We start from the raw sequence: 17168 nt of genomic DNA, 5'->3' as shown, positions 1-17168 counted from the left end.
TTTGAGTGACGAAACACTCCTGTCCAGACGGTATTCGAAAACTGCCTCTAAAGTGCTATTGCAAATGGTGCGCTACTTATTTTAAAAATCAATAAACTCTGCAACAGTTCTCCAGCTGTGGAAATTAGCAATTGTCGTGCACGTACCTAGAAACAAGCAAACGCCAAATTATAGGCAATATCTCTCCTTTTTGCCAGCTCCAAACTTTTGGAGCATGTCATTGATAAAGACATTCAAGAACACCTTAAAGCACATAACATACTTTCCCGAACACAGCACGGCTTTCGTGCTGGCTATTCTATAGTTACTGTAACACAGTTGCTGGAATTTGCTCACGATATCGCTTCTTTCTTTAACGACGTAATACAGATTGATACCATATTTATTGACTATTCTAAGGCCTTTCACATACTTTGCCATCCCAAACAATCGGCTTCTTCGTATTTTTTTTGGCCACAACATGCTAGTTGATTGGATAGCGCCCGGTGGCGCTCGAAATTTGTAACGTTAAACCACACGTTTTACGAACAGATCGCATATTGGGTGGCTCAGAGCTCGGTGCTTGGGCCGCTTTTGTATAGTATTTATATAAATTACGAAACGAAATTCACCGAAATTTGGAATGTATGCAGATGATACCGCATACACTAAGATGACTGCATTATGTGTCGTATGCAGTTCACTGTCTTATGAGTAAAACCATCCGTAATGCTCAAGATCAGGATGCACTGAACAGCTTTACAATTCATTGTTTTCTAACCGAAGTGAAACATGCTAAATGTTCATTAACTTTGAAAATACTATACTCACAACCTTCTCAAGTAAGAAACGGCCTCTTCATTTTTCATATACTACTGACGGTTTAAGTCTAGTACGAATTACGGAGTTTAAATACATTGGTGTAACTCTCACAACAAGTGAGTGAGTGAGAATTTATTAGAAGGCAGAGAGGTCGGCCTGAGCTAGTTCGCTCTAGCCTGCTACTCTACACAGGGGATAAGGGAAAGGGGAAGGCAAGACGGATAAAGGGTGATGATGGGGACAAGAATAGGTGATGCGTATGTACAGTAGCCACTTAGCATAGTACCCTACAGTCTAGTTTCTAGTCCAGTGGTTTTTATAAAGTCTAGAACAACCTTTGTAGCAGTTTTTGACACTGTTTGGTCGTTCATTGCTGACAATGTGTGGCTTTCACTTAATGGTGTTCGTCCAATGCTTGCCAACGTTGCAGTTAGCATTTTTCTTTGCGCCACGTATAATGCACAGTCACAAAATATGTGAGCTATCGTTTCGCGCACTTGGCAGCGTTCACAATTTGGGCTGTCCGCACGGCCGATTAGGTGGGTGTAGTGACGAGTGAAGGCGACGCCCAGGCGAATTCGGTGCAGTATATTAGCATGTCTTCGGCTGATTTTATCTGGAAGACGAAAAGTCATACCGGGGTCTGTTTCCCGCAGGCGCTTGTTCCGGTGATCTGGTAGCGACCAGTAAGTGGCAGCGCATTCGCGCATGAGTGATCTCAACAATGTGTTGACGTCACCTCGCGAGTAGGGTACTTTGACGTACATAGGAGCGTTGTATATTGCCGCTCTTGCTTCGCTATCGGCTGTTTCGTTGCCAACCAGGCCGCAGTGTCCAGGAATCCATTGGAGTGTAATCAAGTGACCGCTCCGGTGTGTTAGGTCGAATGCTTGGACGATTCCTAACGTTAACTCGTAAAATTGGCCTCTTCTTCAGCAAGAATGGGTAGCTTGAAGCGCTGATTTTGAATCAGACAGAGTCGTCCATTTACGCGGTGCTTGGTCGTTCACAAATTTTATGGCTTCTTGTATAGCAACAAGTTCTGCAGCTGTCGAAGATGACCTATGATCTAATTTGTACTGTCGGGAAATACCGAGTTGAGGGATCACGAAGGCTGCAGCTAAGGCGGATGAAGTTACGGATCCATCGGTGTAAATGTGCACAGAGTCGCTGTATCGGTCATCTAAATGTGCCAAGGTGAGTTGCTTGAGGGCAATATAAGAAACATGCGACTTATACGAAATTCCACGTATGTGAAGGCACACTAGCGGTTTAGTCAATGTCCATGGGGGCACTGCAGGGATTACGGCAGGTGCAAAGCCTGACAGGATCATGTGCCTATGCGTATCGAGGCATCGCGAATAGGTACAGCCTGGTTGGTCCACTTGTAGCGAAGACAAAGGGTGCTGTGCATGTCGGGTCAGCAGACTAAGGTGCACTCGAAGAGGCTCACAGGACGTGCAAACCTGTATAGGGTAGGTGCGTGACTCCTCTATAGTGCCAGAGGTAGATGTGCATCGTGGCAGGCCAAGACATATTCTCAGTGATCGTGCCTGAAGGCTCTCTAAAGTACGAAGGCACGTTACCCGCATGCTGGAAAGCACAGGTGAGCTGTACCTTATATACCCCACAAACAATGCCTTGTATAACTGCAGAAGACTTTTCTCCGAAGGGCCCCATCTCAGTCCTGCTATAACACGAAGGACATACACAAAACTGATTAGTTTGTTTCGCAGCACAGTCACATGCTTTGACCAGGACAGGTTGTGATCAATGACGACCCCTAAATAGCGGTGGTGCTTAACCACGGGAATTACTGCTCCGTGAGCGAAGATTGGGTACCGCGACATTGATTTCTTTGTAAATGCCAATGCAGCACATTTTGCTATTGAAAGTTCCAGGCCTTGACGACGTAAGTACTTAGATGTTATTGATGTGCCTTGTTGTAGCCTTGCTCGCAGTTGTGGTCGCGTTGCTCCAGATGCCCATATGCATATGTCGTCCGCATACGCACTGATTCTGACAACGTCGGGAAGCTCAGCTTCAAGGCCAATGAGTGTTATGTTAAACAGCATGGGGTTCAGGACGGCGCCTTGCGGAACTCCACGGCTTACGAGGTGCCTGGCCGTGTCACCGTCGGATGTCGACATAAAAATGCTACGTCCTCTGAGATAGCTCCCTATCCATGCGTGTAGTCGGCCTCCTACGCCGATGTCTTCAAGTGCGTCAAGAATGGCCTCATGGTAGAAGCTATTGTACGCGCCCTTTATATCTAACAAAATGGCCCCTACCAATCTCCGACGTTGTTTTTCCTTTTCAACAGAAGAAACTAGATCTACAACACCATCTATAGATGATCGACCACTACGGAAGCCATTTATGAAATCTGGTAAGCCGACATTATTCTCCAGCAGCCATTCCAATCTTGCCAGCACCATGCGTTCCATCACCTTACCGATGCAACTGGCTAGGGCAATGGGTCTACAAGAAAACAACTCGTGTGAACACTTGCCTGGTTTCAGTAAGGCCACTATGCGGCTGCACTTCCAACTCTCTGGGACTGTCGCTGTTTCCCACGTAGAGTTGTAGAACGACAAGAGAGCCTGCCTTGCTTCCTGGCTGAGGTGATATAGAGCCGAATAAGTAATTCCGTCAGGCCCTGGTGCGGACGACCGTCGGGACGTAGAAATCGCAGCGTCGAGTTCGTGCATTGTGAATGGCAAGTCGAGGCGATCGTCGCTGGATGGCGGTGAGGCTAAATACGAAGGTGATATCGATGAGGAGGACATACCTACGAGTAAGTGGCAGTAATCTTCTGCAACCTCTACTTCAGGTCAACCTTGCTTTAGAGCGAAAGATTGGAAAGGGAACAACTGTTGCGTGGGCGTCTGAAGGCTTCGGACAGTTTGCCATATTCGAGACAGGGGTTTTCTGGGATCAAGAGAGCTACAAAATACCCTCCACCGTTGCCTATCGAGCTTATCGTGTCTCACAACAAATTTGAAATGACACAGCACGTCGAAACAGCCTGAAACAAGCTCTTCGGAAACTGTGGTCTCCGACGCACGTTAAGCAACTCGAGAAAATAATGCGGTTTGACAGCGCGTGCGGCTTTTTCCGTACTGCAATATACGTCGATTGTTTGGTCACCTCACCACAGTCAAGACATGGCTATGTTAGAAACTGTGAAAAAAGTATTAAGGTTCATATTTTGTCGCTATGACTAGCGTTTCTAGCCCACTTCGTACGCGAATGTTTTATCGGTGCATCCTTCCCCACCAACCATCGGGATACTTGCAGTTGTGTCGTCCTATAATATAGTTCACACTGGTTTGAGTGTTGTAGCATCTATATCCTTAATTGCATCTTTTGCCCACCGAAACCGGCTACTTTATCTCTTGAATTCTTTGTAAAAAATTCGGCAGATACCACGTACCTGAGAATCGACGTTATGCGAAGCATGCGGAGGGAAGGTGACCGCGTTTTGCAATTTTTTTTATTGAGCGACACGTCATGAAATGACTGACGCTGCATATATGTAACAAGGTTGAACGCACAAACATGTGTTGAAGTGTTGCAGATGTTTATATAACCAGCTGTTTGCACTAGCGCAACGATGCTAACTGGAAGATGCGTATTTGCAACACCAGAAGCTGTTATGAAGCGCTGATGCTCGCGAGGATGCTAGCTCTGGACACTGCTACACAAATCAACTTCAGCGCATGGTAACTAACCTCAACTGACGTTAACCCGACGTGCCGGCTGTATCAAAAGAGTACAAATGTAATGTTTTTAAAATTGGGTAGGCGGCACTGCAACCACTATTGACGTTTCACGAAGATTAGCGTCTATTTGAAAAGTAGTTTCGTGACCTGGCGCAGCTCTGTGGTAAAATGCTTGACTGCAACGCAGAATGCTTGGGTTTGATTCCTGCTGGGACCCTGGCATTTATTATTTGCATTCGCTGGGGGGTCATCGCTGTCTATGTCAGGTTTTTCTTAAGACTGACATTTATTCTTTGCATTCGTCGGGTCGGCGCTACCAATGTTGGGTATTTCATAACGCTCGTGCGTTAAAATTGCCCATGTTTGTTCCCTTCGTTACTGGGTGGATACTAAGTGTCGATCACCTGTGGCACATACCCGCATACCAGCGGCACTTACCAGCCCATGGTTATGTGCCAGTGTCTGGCGGTAAGTGTTTCACGATGTACGCGACGGGATTGTGACATTATTTATGCCTTGACCAGCGCGTCATAATTATCAAACCATCTTACCCTCCCATGCTAATTTTGATTTCATGATATGTGGTGTTTAACGTCCCAAATCCCATGCTAATTTTGGTTCACGCCAAGTAAACGGGGTGACCACCAGAGCAACCAAACGTAAGTGGCTAGATAGATAGATAGATAGATAGATAGATACATACATACATACATACATACATACATACATACATACATACATACATACATACATACATACATACATACATACATACATACATACATACATACATACATACATACATACATACATACATACATACATACATGCATGCATGCATGCATGCATGCATACATACATACATACATACATACATACATGCATGCATGCATACATACATACATACATGCATGCATGCATACATACATACATACATACATACATACATACATACATACATACATACATACATACATACATACATACATACATACATACATACATACATACATACATAGATGGATAGACAGATGGACAGATAGATAGATAGATAGATAGATAGATAGATAGATAGATAGATAGATAGATAGATAGATAGATAGATAGATAGATAGATAGATAGATAGATAGATAGATACGCTCCAAGTCGCCGAAGTTCGCAAGAAATGCTTCACATTGAAAAAAAATGTCATGGGTAAACGAGAGATAAAAGACAGCATAGACAGAGTGGTGTTGAACAGATATGTGTACCTTGGATATATATATTGATGAATCCCTGCCAACAAGCTCATTTTTTACTCTTTCAATGATCCCTTAAATATTGTGTCCGTTAGATATATTCTGATTTGTTTCCGTTTTTTTTTTCTTTCATTGCAGAACGTGGATTTACGAAATCAGCCTGATTAAAGCCTGATTTTTGAAAGCTTCTCATACCCTGTCGGGTCGGAGAAGCTTTAGAAAATTGTGTAATCGTGCATTTCGTTAAATTGTGTTTTTTCAAGGTGCTCAACATTTGTATTTACATCTGCTATGTCTCAAAAACCAAAACTGCAGTATTGGTAAATAAATAACATTAAGACTTGTACCTGTCACGCTTGTTCTACTTCGCCCTTTCCGGGACATATTTTTTTTATTATTCTACGGACCAATTTTTATTCTGACCAACTCTTGCATCCCCCCCTCTTCCCTTCCCGCGCCGCGCTGACGCCCATCCGAAAAACCCCGCGCCGGCGATTTTAGTACCGGCGCCCAGGTCTAATCTCAACTCGAAGGTTCCATTCTATTCAACTGCAGTCTTATTGCATACGATACAGGCAGGATCATGTACCCACATTTGCAAAGAAAGCTGGTTGTGAGAAAAAAAATACGAAAGGTATACCACAATCTATTTACCGAGCGTGAGTGCGATAATCGGGGATCGAATGCCTTCATTGCTTGAGTGAAGATGCACCTCGCTCTGTTTCTGTTAGTATGATGCGCCTCCAGGGTTAGTCTTTTGTTCGTGTGTATCAAGCTCCTCCGAGATCGTCTCTCGCAAATGCTGCATGCCACGAGCACTCAAGTTTGTTAATCGGCCATTCTCTCCGCAATTTGTAGTCTGACATTGGCGCATCTTCCAGTCTACGCAATGGCCGCAGCACAGAGGAATCTTGTGCATACCTCACGCGGAATGGAACGGCACATTCGTCTTTCTTTTTCGTCTTGCCTCCTGCCCAGTGCTTCTCGCATTCTGCTCACGTTCTTGGGAGAAGATGCGACATTCTTCGAGTTGAGTCTTTGCCTTCCCGCAGGCGATATCTCACCACTTATCAGGATTTAGCGCCTGGGATTTCTACTTGCGCACTCGGAAACAAACATAGCAAAAAACGTCTTGTTATTACGCAAACTGCGCACGGGACAACAACAAAAAAGGTAGACAGGACACTGGTGCCCCGTCCATATATACACGGTGAAGCAGGGTATTCACAACTAATATTTCTCATATATGGCGATCGCCGTTTAGGCAGTGCGCCAAGACAGGAGGTTATCTCAACAATTGGGCGTCTTTCAATGTGCACGGACCTCGAGCATCCATTGACCCTGCGTGCTCTCTTCAACTTTGTGGTTCAATTCAACGAATCAGATTTCTCTGGATGAATGGCGTCACACTTGACTGCATGCAACGCGCTCGATTACAACAATCCTCAGAGCGCAGCAAACGTGTGTCGCAGAAGCGCAAGAACAGCGTTGGCCACGGAAGACGGCCTTTGCGTCTTCCGCAATAACCTTGTTGGCGACGAAGGCTTGAGTGTATCGTAGCGCTACGTTCCGATTTGCCCTTTGGAACTGCATGATTGTGCATCAGTGAGCCTTATGATCAAGTAGTGAGCGGCCACAGCGGCACTTCTGGATGCCCAAAACCTGAGATTCGTGGAAGCTGCCGAAGAATGAAAAACCGAGTGCCACAGCGTGACGGACGAACGATCCGCTGCTCGCGTGCATGGTGTGCAACAAAGGAAACTGGGATAGGTGACGTCGATCCTCGGGCACTGGTGTTTACCACGGAAGCGGTGTTACGCCCATTGCAAGGACCCTTGCCGCGAATCTGCATCTTGACGAGACCGTTTTCCTGCCCGAGGCGTCAGGTGCATACTGCGGGCCATTCTCGCTGCAGCACTGTGAGGCTTCTTCCCGTTCACTCGTGGCGCACTTGCATGTTTTGTTGTTGCTCCAGTCTTCTTCATTGGATCGGAGCCCCATCTTCGCGTTGCATGATGGCATACCTGTTTGTGACCTCGGCTATACATGGCAAAGCGTGACTGTGAGACGTCGCGAAGCCCCTCAGCGGTAATAATCTTCCTCCCTATGCGATTCCTCTCTCGCCGTTTATGATAGACCGTCAATACATGACATGCTGATAAACCCACGAGGCCCTTAAGACAGCTACCATTGTAAGCGAAGTTATCCATTGCTGCTTTCGCACTGCAAAATAAATGGTGGACGAGCGTCGAGAAAATAAGCACGCAATGAGACACTCTGTCGCGTGCCTCACTTCTTTCTTACGGTAACTCGAATGAACAAGCTTTTTGTGGGTATGACGAATATTATTCACAGGTAACTGCATGAATAACGTCACATGCCTGTCGCGTACGTCTTAAGACAATTCGACACAGTCGCCATTTGTAAAAGCTGAAAAAAAAAGCCGGTCGAAAACCTATTGTCACGGATATCAACTCAAATCGTGTGATAGAAGTGTTGTGTACTAAAATTAAATTAAAAGATGAAAATATTTAATGCTTTTAATTTCTAACGTAGCCATTAACTTGGCGGCTTATCTGGCGTTTGGCCGGGGGCGCACGCAGGCCGCCCATGTGTTTGTGTTCGACGCGTTGAGGACAGCACGGCATATTATTACGCTTGGCCCCAGCAGACGCCCATCTGTCTGCCAGAATTATTTCAACCCAATATCGGCGCTTGGTTGGAAACACGAAGCATGACGTTGTCCTTTCTGTGGTTGGGTTTCAAGGAGGCCGAGACGGAGGCACAACCCTTTGTTGAGCGGGGTTGCACAGCGTGGGATCATCGCGGTTCTCATGGAGTAAACATCTCGAAACCGCCAGTGTCTCCTATGCGTGGTCGTGACGAGGTGGTCACTGTTCGTCAGTGTGGGACGTCGTCGCTGTAGCAGTTCTCAGGAATGCAACACCTAACCGTGGTCATGGACCGCTGCTGATGTTCGTGCCATCTTCTCTGTCCCCGGTCTCTACCTCCTCGCCTTGCGTTACAAAACAGAGTCTTCGAAGCGTGCTACCCAGTCGGGCCATGTCCCTGATCAGCCGAATTTCTGCTCCTTCTCTGGTGGATGGACCGCTGAGACTTGAAGTCACCTGATTCACGACAGCACTGCCTTCTTGCTTGTTCCACGAAAAGCGGGTGTGTCCCAAGCAGCCTAACATAAGCCATGCATAACGAAAAACGAGAGCGAGTGAAGCGAAGAGGAGTACTTCAGGAGTGTAAAGTTCAGCATCAGACGGAAATCAGTGAAGCATAGCCCCAATGGGGTTAAGTACCAAGGTAGCGGGAAGGGGAGAGCCACCTTTTGCTTCGTGCGCCAAAAAAAAAAAAATTGTCATAGGCAAATGCGCAAATTTCCGAATGTCATGGAATGCGTACACGACTGAAGACAGAGGTGCGCTCACCAGCTACGCTGTTGCGGGGCTGTCCACGTAACATCTATGGGCTGCGCGAAATCATGTTCAAAGGTCGCTCTTGTGTGCGCATGCGCTTGTCTTTTATATGTAAAACAGATAACTCTCAAGACGATAATAATGTCACCACGACGATTTGCAATAAATTAAAAGGCGGTATAAAGCCACTTGTGAGCGTACACTATATAGGAGAGAGAGAACGTCGTAAACGAAGCTCAGTAAGGAATTCTTTGGGAAGCGAGCGCAATCATTTGCGAGTGTTACATGGTTTTCATGGGCAGCCATTGTAGCACAACCCAGGTGGCCAAAACGTGCTGATTGATGATTTGATTTGTGGGGTTTAACGTCCCAAAACCACCATATGATTATGAAAGACGCCGTAGTGGAGGGCTCCGGAAATTTTGACCACCTGGGCTTCTTTAACGTGCACCCAAATCTGAGCACACGGGCCTACAACATTTCCGCCTCCATCGGAAATGCAGCCGCCGCAGCCGGGAATCGAACCCGCGACCTGCGGGTCAGCAGCCGAGTACCTTAGCCACTAGACCACCGCGGCGGGGTGGCCAAAACATGCTGCGTCGCCAGTTGTTCAAGGCCGGCTGTCTCTATACTGTCCTTCTTTTTCCCGAGTTTTTGCGCTGCCCTTTCTATGTGAGCACTATGAACCAACTAGCCCAAACCAACGTACTTCTCAAGGTCACAGCAGCTTCGCTTGTGAGGCTCCTGCTCTGTTGCTGCTGCACTATACTGCGCAGATGGTCACCGAGGTGGCGCTTCTGTCGCTAGAGAGCGCCATTCAAGTATGACGCCAAGACATTTGTAAAAATTCACCTCGATTGGTTCACAATAAAAGACTTCAAATGCACCAAGAGATCATGTACCTCGCGGAAGTCAGCAAATGGTAGTGAAATCTTATTAAAATTTGCTGACACGATACAACCGACGATTTCTCGGTTCGCCAAGGGGGATGGTGTCAGACCGAAATGATTTACGTTTTGGCTTCGTTACATCGCAAAAATTGCCGTTCCGCTTCTGCGCCGGAAATGGTTTGTATTGATTTTTATTTGTATGCGAGATCTGAAGTTCAAGTAATGATAGCGCTCCTCTTAAAAAGTGGGACATAAGTAAAACACGTTCTTTCCACATTCTTCAGAGGAGACCCAGCACCACGAATCGCTACAAACTAGCATGATCTGGTACCCTTCTAATTCACAATAGTTATTTTCTCAAAAGGTAAAGAGTGTCACTAACCTATCCCGGGAGCATCGGATGGAATTGAGACGCAAACAACGAACACTTTATAGCCCAAAAGATGAAAATTCGAAACCAAACCAACACTCACGGACTCAAAATCAACCCGATACTGTATTTGCACGGTCGCTATGTTGGAACCAACTGTAATGTTTTAATAACGCTTAGTCCTAAATCTTTTTATGCTATGATGACAACCAAACGTATTTTTTAGCTGACAAAGTTGTGTTCAAAAAGACTGATAAGTTTTGCCACGCATCCGGAGTCGTTAATATGGCGGAAACTAAGATTTGGATCATGGGAAACAAAACCCTCTAGATCTGCTCGTATTAGTTGGGACAGTGCACCACTTGGCAGTCTTGTGCACTAACTAGTTACTAGTAACACGTTACTGGTAACTAGTTACTGCTTTGAGTAACTTGTAACTGTAACTAGGTACTTTTAAGTTAGAGGAACTTGTAACTGTAACACTGTTACTTTTTCACGCAGTAACTGTGACGGGAAATAGCGTTAAAGTTACTTTCCCATTTTCTCGCCACTTTTCACCTTTCCACAACACCACTCCCCTCGCAGCGTGGGAGTGGAGGTCGCTAAGACCAAGTTCAAGTCCGTTTTTCTCACATATATATCTTTTGGTCACTTGAGCTGCCATCTCTGCTCTTGGTGTATCGATGAATGATATCGATGATATCGATATCGATGAAGGCTCTGAGGTAATCTTGTTTGACAGGCGGCTAGAACATAGCAGAGCGCAATACGGTTGAGAGCCACAAATACCGTGAGCTAGCGAATCATTCATTAACACCGCTTTGGAACTGATTGTAAAAGGTTTACTCCGACTCGCTGTTTTCTCTCCCGCCTCCCCTCCCAAACTTCGTTCACGCGCTAGCGTCATCGCATTGCTTAGGTCAAAGAACGCGTTGCACGACTTGTTTTAGCAATACCCCATTTGTCGATCCTTTCCTGGCCATTCCGCCGATGTTAAGTCGCGTCGCAATCCCCACATCGTGCTTGTAGATTTCCAGGAGAACTTTGCACCCAGTGGACGTAGAGCCATATACACCTTGAACATCGGAAATAGACACATTGAACGTCTTTACTCGTGACGCATTCCGCATTCCTCTTCGCAAGCAATTCTGGGTATCGCTAATAAACATCCTAGGATAATGCTGTCGTTCCAGCGCTTCAACTACGCTTTCCACGTCTAGTGTGCAAGGACGATCATTACTATTAATTGCAAATTAAGTCCATTTTAACCAAGGTGCATGAACAAATAAATTGGCGCAACATAATCAGGCGTACACAAAGAAGGCTGGTGTTGAGCCATCTTCTAGGTTTCCTGCGTCTAGTATTTTACCACGGGCAATTTTGACTAACCGCGCATGCCTTCGTAGGTTTTCATTAAATAAATACTATCATTTGATTTGTTATCTATTAAATATTTTGTACAGTAACGTAAAAGTAACCCCTTCACTTTTTCAGAGTAACTGTAACTGTAACAAGTTATTTTTCGAAACTCGCTAACTGTAACTGTAACGGAGCCACTTTTTTACTTAGATAACTGTAGCTGTAACACTGTTACTTCTTACTGGTAAATTGCCCATGACTGCCACTTGGACACCTTTGTTCTTTCCATGGAATACGAAACGCTGGGTCCCAGAGCTCGCCAAACCTCACGATCGTCAAACGAGCGAAGCAAGCCAGGATTGGGCGAGGACAACTTTCTGTGTTCGCCTGTGCGCCGGTATGCACAATGCCTTGCTTCTCGCAAAGGTTGTTTACGCGGTCAAATACTAAAATGCTCACGATATAAAGATGAGGCCGTGCATAGAAAATTCGCTACTTTCGCGTGGGGTATCGATGCTGGGAAATCGCATTTGTTTGAACACTAACTTTTGCATCGGTTTTTTTTTTTACCAATCGGCAGATCATTCACACCTAAAGAGACGTTGTGGGCCCCACGCTGCTTCTCGCCCTTCTTCTCTACATACTTCTTCTTGACATCGAAAAAAAAAAAAACATGACGAGCGTGATGTTACAGTAGTGTGACAAAATACGTTCCTCCTCAATGCCCCCTTTGCTTGGCGATGCAAACGTGGTTGTGTTCCGAGTCGTGGCAACCAGACAAGGAAAAAGGATAGCAATGAGAGAAAAAAAAATTAACGCGGCCTTTATTCGAAATATGTTGGATTTCATTACTTACAATATCCTCTTTTTGGAAGCCTCCTCATTAGGTCGTTGTCACAGAGATATATGTTCCACTTTAGAAAGATTCTTATTCAAATCAGGGCGGTTTTGAAAGAAAATTTTTAAATTGTAAAAATTGAGTTTTTAGAACCTTTTTATAATTCATAATATATATAACTACGACGGTTCCTTCTCTCTCTCTCTCTCTCTCTCTCTACATATATATATATATATATATATATATATATATATATATATATATATATATATATATATATATATATATATATATATATATATATATATATATGTTTTTCCTGGTCAATCACCCGGGTGTGAGTCATACATAAAGGCCCTCATTGTCATCATTAATAATGAAATGACCCCACCCCGGAGCACTGGAAGTGCGGGCTGACCATCTCTCAGCTCGAGATTCGGGAATGCCTGATCTCCCGGCAGCTTTCAGGACTTAGAAGAGGCCACCTATTTTTATTGAATTCTCTTCGTGTTTAGGTGCGCTCGGGATTTTTAAGTGCAGCAATGAAGGTCGCAAGCAGTGCAGAGGACAAAAGGAAGCTTTACTTTGGCTTATTTCATGAAAAAACTTTGTAACGAAATGTCATAAGCTTTATGGACGCTTCGTCTTTTAGCTCCCTAAATGTGAATGATGGCTCCTTCAGTGGTTGGTTTCAAATAAACAAAAAAGTGAGATAGAACAATTGCCGTCTATGTCTCAAACACGAGCTGCTTGAAAGAAGTGCTTCGAAGCGACACAGTCTATAGAAGGACAGAAGTGTACTAGGCGCGTCGCTTGTAGTCAGCCAAGCCATTACAAGAAAAAGCACTGGTTTATTTTTAAATTTGAGTTTCTCACCAACTAATATTTGAATTTTTAAAACGAGAATGTGCTTTCTTTCTCCAAAAGTGACGTAGTTCTATACCAAGGTCACGAAAATGTGGGATGATTCTGGAGTCACATCAATTTGGCAACTCTGACAGTCACTTGTATTGGTCCTTTTGTGTGACTTAAGCCCCGCATCACCGCCCTGACTACAGACACAAAAAGTCCACTTGCGCTAATGTAAACATCTCTGCTTGCTCCCTCTTTCGTTTCTCGCACAGTTTCTTCATTCCTGCCTGAGGTACGTGCTATTCTGTAGTTATGCATTATTGGAAACGTTGCCAAAGAACGACCGAATGGCTTCCGTCCTGAACGACGTTTCGGTTGTTTTTTTCGTCCCGACTGAATAGCGCCGCCAACAGAAAAAGGTGGGGCAAACGTGCGTCCCTAACGCACGGTGCAACGCGGCGTAGTCCTTTCGCGATGGATTATCTCGGGCACTTCCACATGGCGCCCCCCGCCGCTTGTGATGGCAGCAAATAAGACCGCAGAGGGTGAACGGCCCAGGCTGGGTGCGTTTACGCAGCAAGGCTCTGTCGTTGCGCGTCGCAACACTTCGCCGAAGCAAATTACTCCCCGCTGCAGAGTTCCGCTTGTAATGAGCGAATTCGGAATTCTTGTTTCGCTGAGTAGCTTGTATAATTTTCCAGTCCCTTGCGGGGTCTTTGGGGCTTATTTGCATTTTTCCAACAAACCTGTAGTTTGCTCATCACGTTCACCGATAGTGCGTTTGTCGATAATGTTGTGCGTAGTTGGGCATCACAACGCAACGTGAATTGTGCAATGGCGAACGTGCATTGAGACGATGTTACAATCGCTTTCGCTTTATTTGAGAGGGATGCATTGTATTCAAATCCGCAAAATCATTATAGGGTAATCGCAGAGTTGTTTTCTCAAAGTAAACTGCGTTCGGTCGCCTCGTGTGAAATCGGCCATTATCAACTTACGCCGGAGACTGCACAGAAAACGAGGATGGAACAGTCGCGATTTTCGTTCCGTCCTCGTTTGCACTGAGGGAATTCCTTCCCTTCGGCACCTGTGTGCTCGACCACTCGTGCCTCTATAAGTAAAGCGTAACCATAGGTCTTTCTCAGCAGTCATCGCGATATTCACTTATTCGCACTCACCAGCTTCCAGGCGAAAATTTTCTTACTGCTGGTCGGCACGGTGCTTTTAGGTTAAGAAGGTGGTGTTGCGGAATCGCACTCACTTTCCTCGAGGCTGCAGAGCAAGTATGCTTCAAAATGATATTTGTGGGAAAAATGTTTCTAAGCGGATGCATTTTCTGCCATTTCTATTTGGTCCGGAACATGTTGGAACAAATGCGCGAGAAGTTATTTCGCATTGAGTGATTCTAAATAGCCAGTCTGTCGCATTCATTTACGAGTGGGGTTCATTGCTCAAAACGTTAATGAAGTGCGAAATTCTGGAAAAACTACACGCTAAAGAAGAACGGTTCTTCTCAAAGTTGATTCCGATATTTTCAAAGGGAGTGCGGTAAAGATTAACGCAATAATATTCCGTCTAATATGCCGATTGTTAAAAATGATGGCTAATGCGGCATGTTTGAGCAACTTTATCGCATAGTTTAGTGTGCGGTTACGCGAGAAGGTACATTGAGACATTTTCTGACAAAATGTTAATCGAAGTACAAATCATTTAGAAAATAGTCGTGCCACATAAATCCACAGCATTAATATTTTTATTGTTCGGGACTCAAAGCCAAGAGGGGGAATCTGGCAAAATTTTATTCCAACGCATGACACAGCGCAACTCTATAGATAATATAAAAACTGGTAGATTGTCATCCGCTGCGCTACGCTGTTACAGTGACGATTGTATTTTTCTGTATGCACGCGACAAATTATTGTTATGCCGACGCAATCATTTTGAACTATCGAGAAGCTGTGCAGTATTGAAAATATCTTAGCAGGAAGACATTTGCGCGACGCTGCACATTGCACAGACATATCTAATTGCACCTGACATTATGCCGGAATACGTTATCTTTTTTTTAGGGTATCCATACAAGCATTTTCATTGGTCTAAAACGAGACTTTCGCCGTTCGTAGATCGGTGTGCAGGCTGCCATGGCGGCAATGACCTTAGTTGACGGTTTACTTGTTTTTATTATGGGAACCAAAGTATAGTAAATGTTCTTTTCTTTATGTTGTTCTGAGCAAATAAGTGGAAATAGTCGTCTGTATACTGTTTTGTATGCTCGAAGCAGCTTACAAAACTCTTGAAATCGTGTGGCTTGATAGAGCGAATATTATCGGCACTAATGACTGGCCCGATCACCACAAAGAATAACGCGATGCAAAGACTCCTTTAAATTTTCTCCGACACAGGGATTGGCACTCTGATCTGAAAGTGTTCGTGAAACCAGGCATTCTCTTACACTATTTTTTTTCCATCAGCACAAGCGCAGCCAGTGTTTGGCTCACATCCTCCGATGCCATTAGCAGCGCTCTCAACCATCGTATCAACTTAATAAATAGCGCTGTCACCTGTTTCGTTGATTTACAAGCGGAGCGAAGAACATCGTTAGGTAAATGAGGCTGCTTTCAAATGTGAAATTCTGCATCAAGTGACGGGTTCAACAGACAGCGAACAGTATGAAAGCTTCCGAAATCTTTGTACTGAATGGTGCTCTAAGATATAGTAATCTAAATACAAAAATGAAAAATACCGAATCACTGATGTGGAATGTCAGCAAATACAAGTGCCGTCACATGGTGAAACCTCCACAAGTTATTGCTCCAAACGGAGGCTGAGTTTTAGACCCGCTTAATCGGAATGTCTGGCCGTTGTCAACTGAAGAAGTTGGATTTCTTATTGTCTTTGAAGACAGCATATTAACGTTACAAAACCAATTTCAGAAAGTTACAAATCATGCAGCGAGTATCTCTTATTTATTTTGAAATGAGGCTACGATGACCCGTGTTCTGACAAAAAAAAACATTATTTGAGCTAAATTTTCACATTCCTATAAAGTATTGCGGTGCGTAAAACTTGAATCTTGCAAAATAATACCACTTCACAAAACAGTATTAAGCCAAACCATCAAATCTAAATGGTCAAAGTGGGCCACCAATTATATGAATCTTGTTTATTTGTGACATCTCTATCCTTATACGTATAATTGACTCCTGTGATTCGCATTCATAATCACACACACAAAAAAAATGTCAGACAGTAGCTGACCAAGAACACTCACTTTTCCTTCTCGTGAGGACAAACGTTTTCCTTCTCGTGAGGACAAAGCGGCCCAAGCGGGACCTCCGGTAAAGACGGCCTCGATCGAGGACAAGCGCCAGCACACGCCGGCGAGTCCCGCCAAAAAAGAAAGACTTTCGAGCGAGGCCCGGCAGCAAATTTTTCGCACCCGTGTGGTCGCCGCCGCAGTCCCGAGTCCCACTCACCGGGGCTGCCCCTTTTCTAATAAAGCTCGCTTTTTATTGGCTGCATCGGAAGAACCACTTTGCGCATGCGCCCAGGTCGCGCACACCTCCTTTCCTGACCTCTCTCCCACCATGTTGCTCCTTTCCTCCCGCACTTTAAGGCAGCTCCCTCCACTCATCCCTCCTGATGCAAGACCTGGAAAAGCACCAG

General features: G+C 44.9%; 1 protein-coding gene across 2 annotated transcripts in view; it reads right to left on the bottom strand.

The window, feature by feature from the left end:
- Positions 1-16968, bottom strand: part of Dh44 (corticotropin-releasing diuretic hormone 44) — a 183749-nt gene extending 166781 nt beyond the window's left edge. For both annotated transcript variants that reach the window (XM_075894731.1, XM_037426321.2), the window contains exon 1: positions 16774-16968. The gene's annotated coding sequence lies outside the window, so the exon portion shown is untranslated. The remainder of the gene's footprint in view (positions 1-16773) is intronic.
- Between the last annotated feature and the right edge of the window lie 200 nt (positions 16969-17168).

Source organism: Rhipicephalus microplus, chromosome 5, assembly GCF_043290135.1.
Source record: "Rhipicephalus microplus isolate Deutch F79 chromosome 5, USDA_Rmic, whole genome shotgun sequence".
NCBI classification, from domain to species: Eukaryota; Metazoa; Arthropoda; class Arachnida; order Ixodida; family Ixodidae; genus Rhipicephalus; species Rhipicephalus microplus.
The sequence above is the reverse complement of the archived record's forward strand: the minus strand, read 5'-3'. Positions and strand labels throughout refer to the sequence as shown.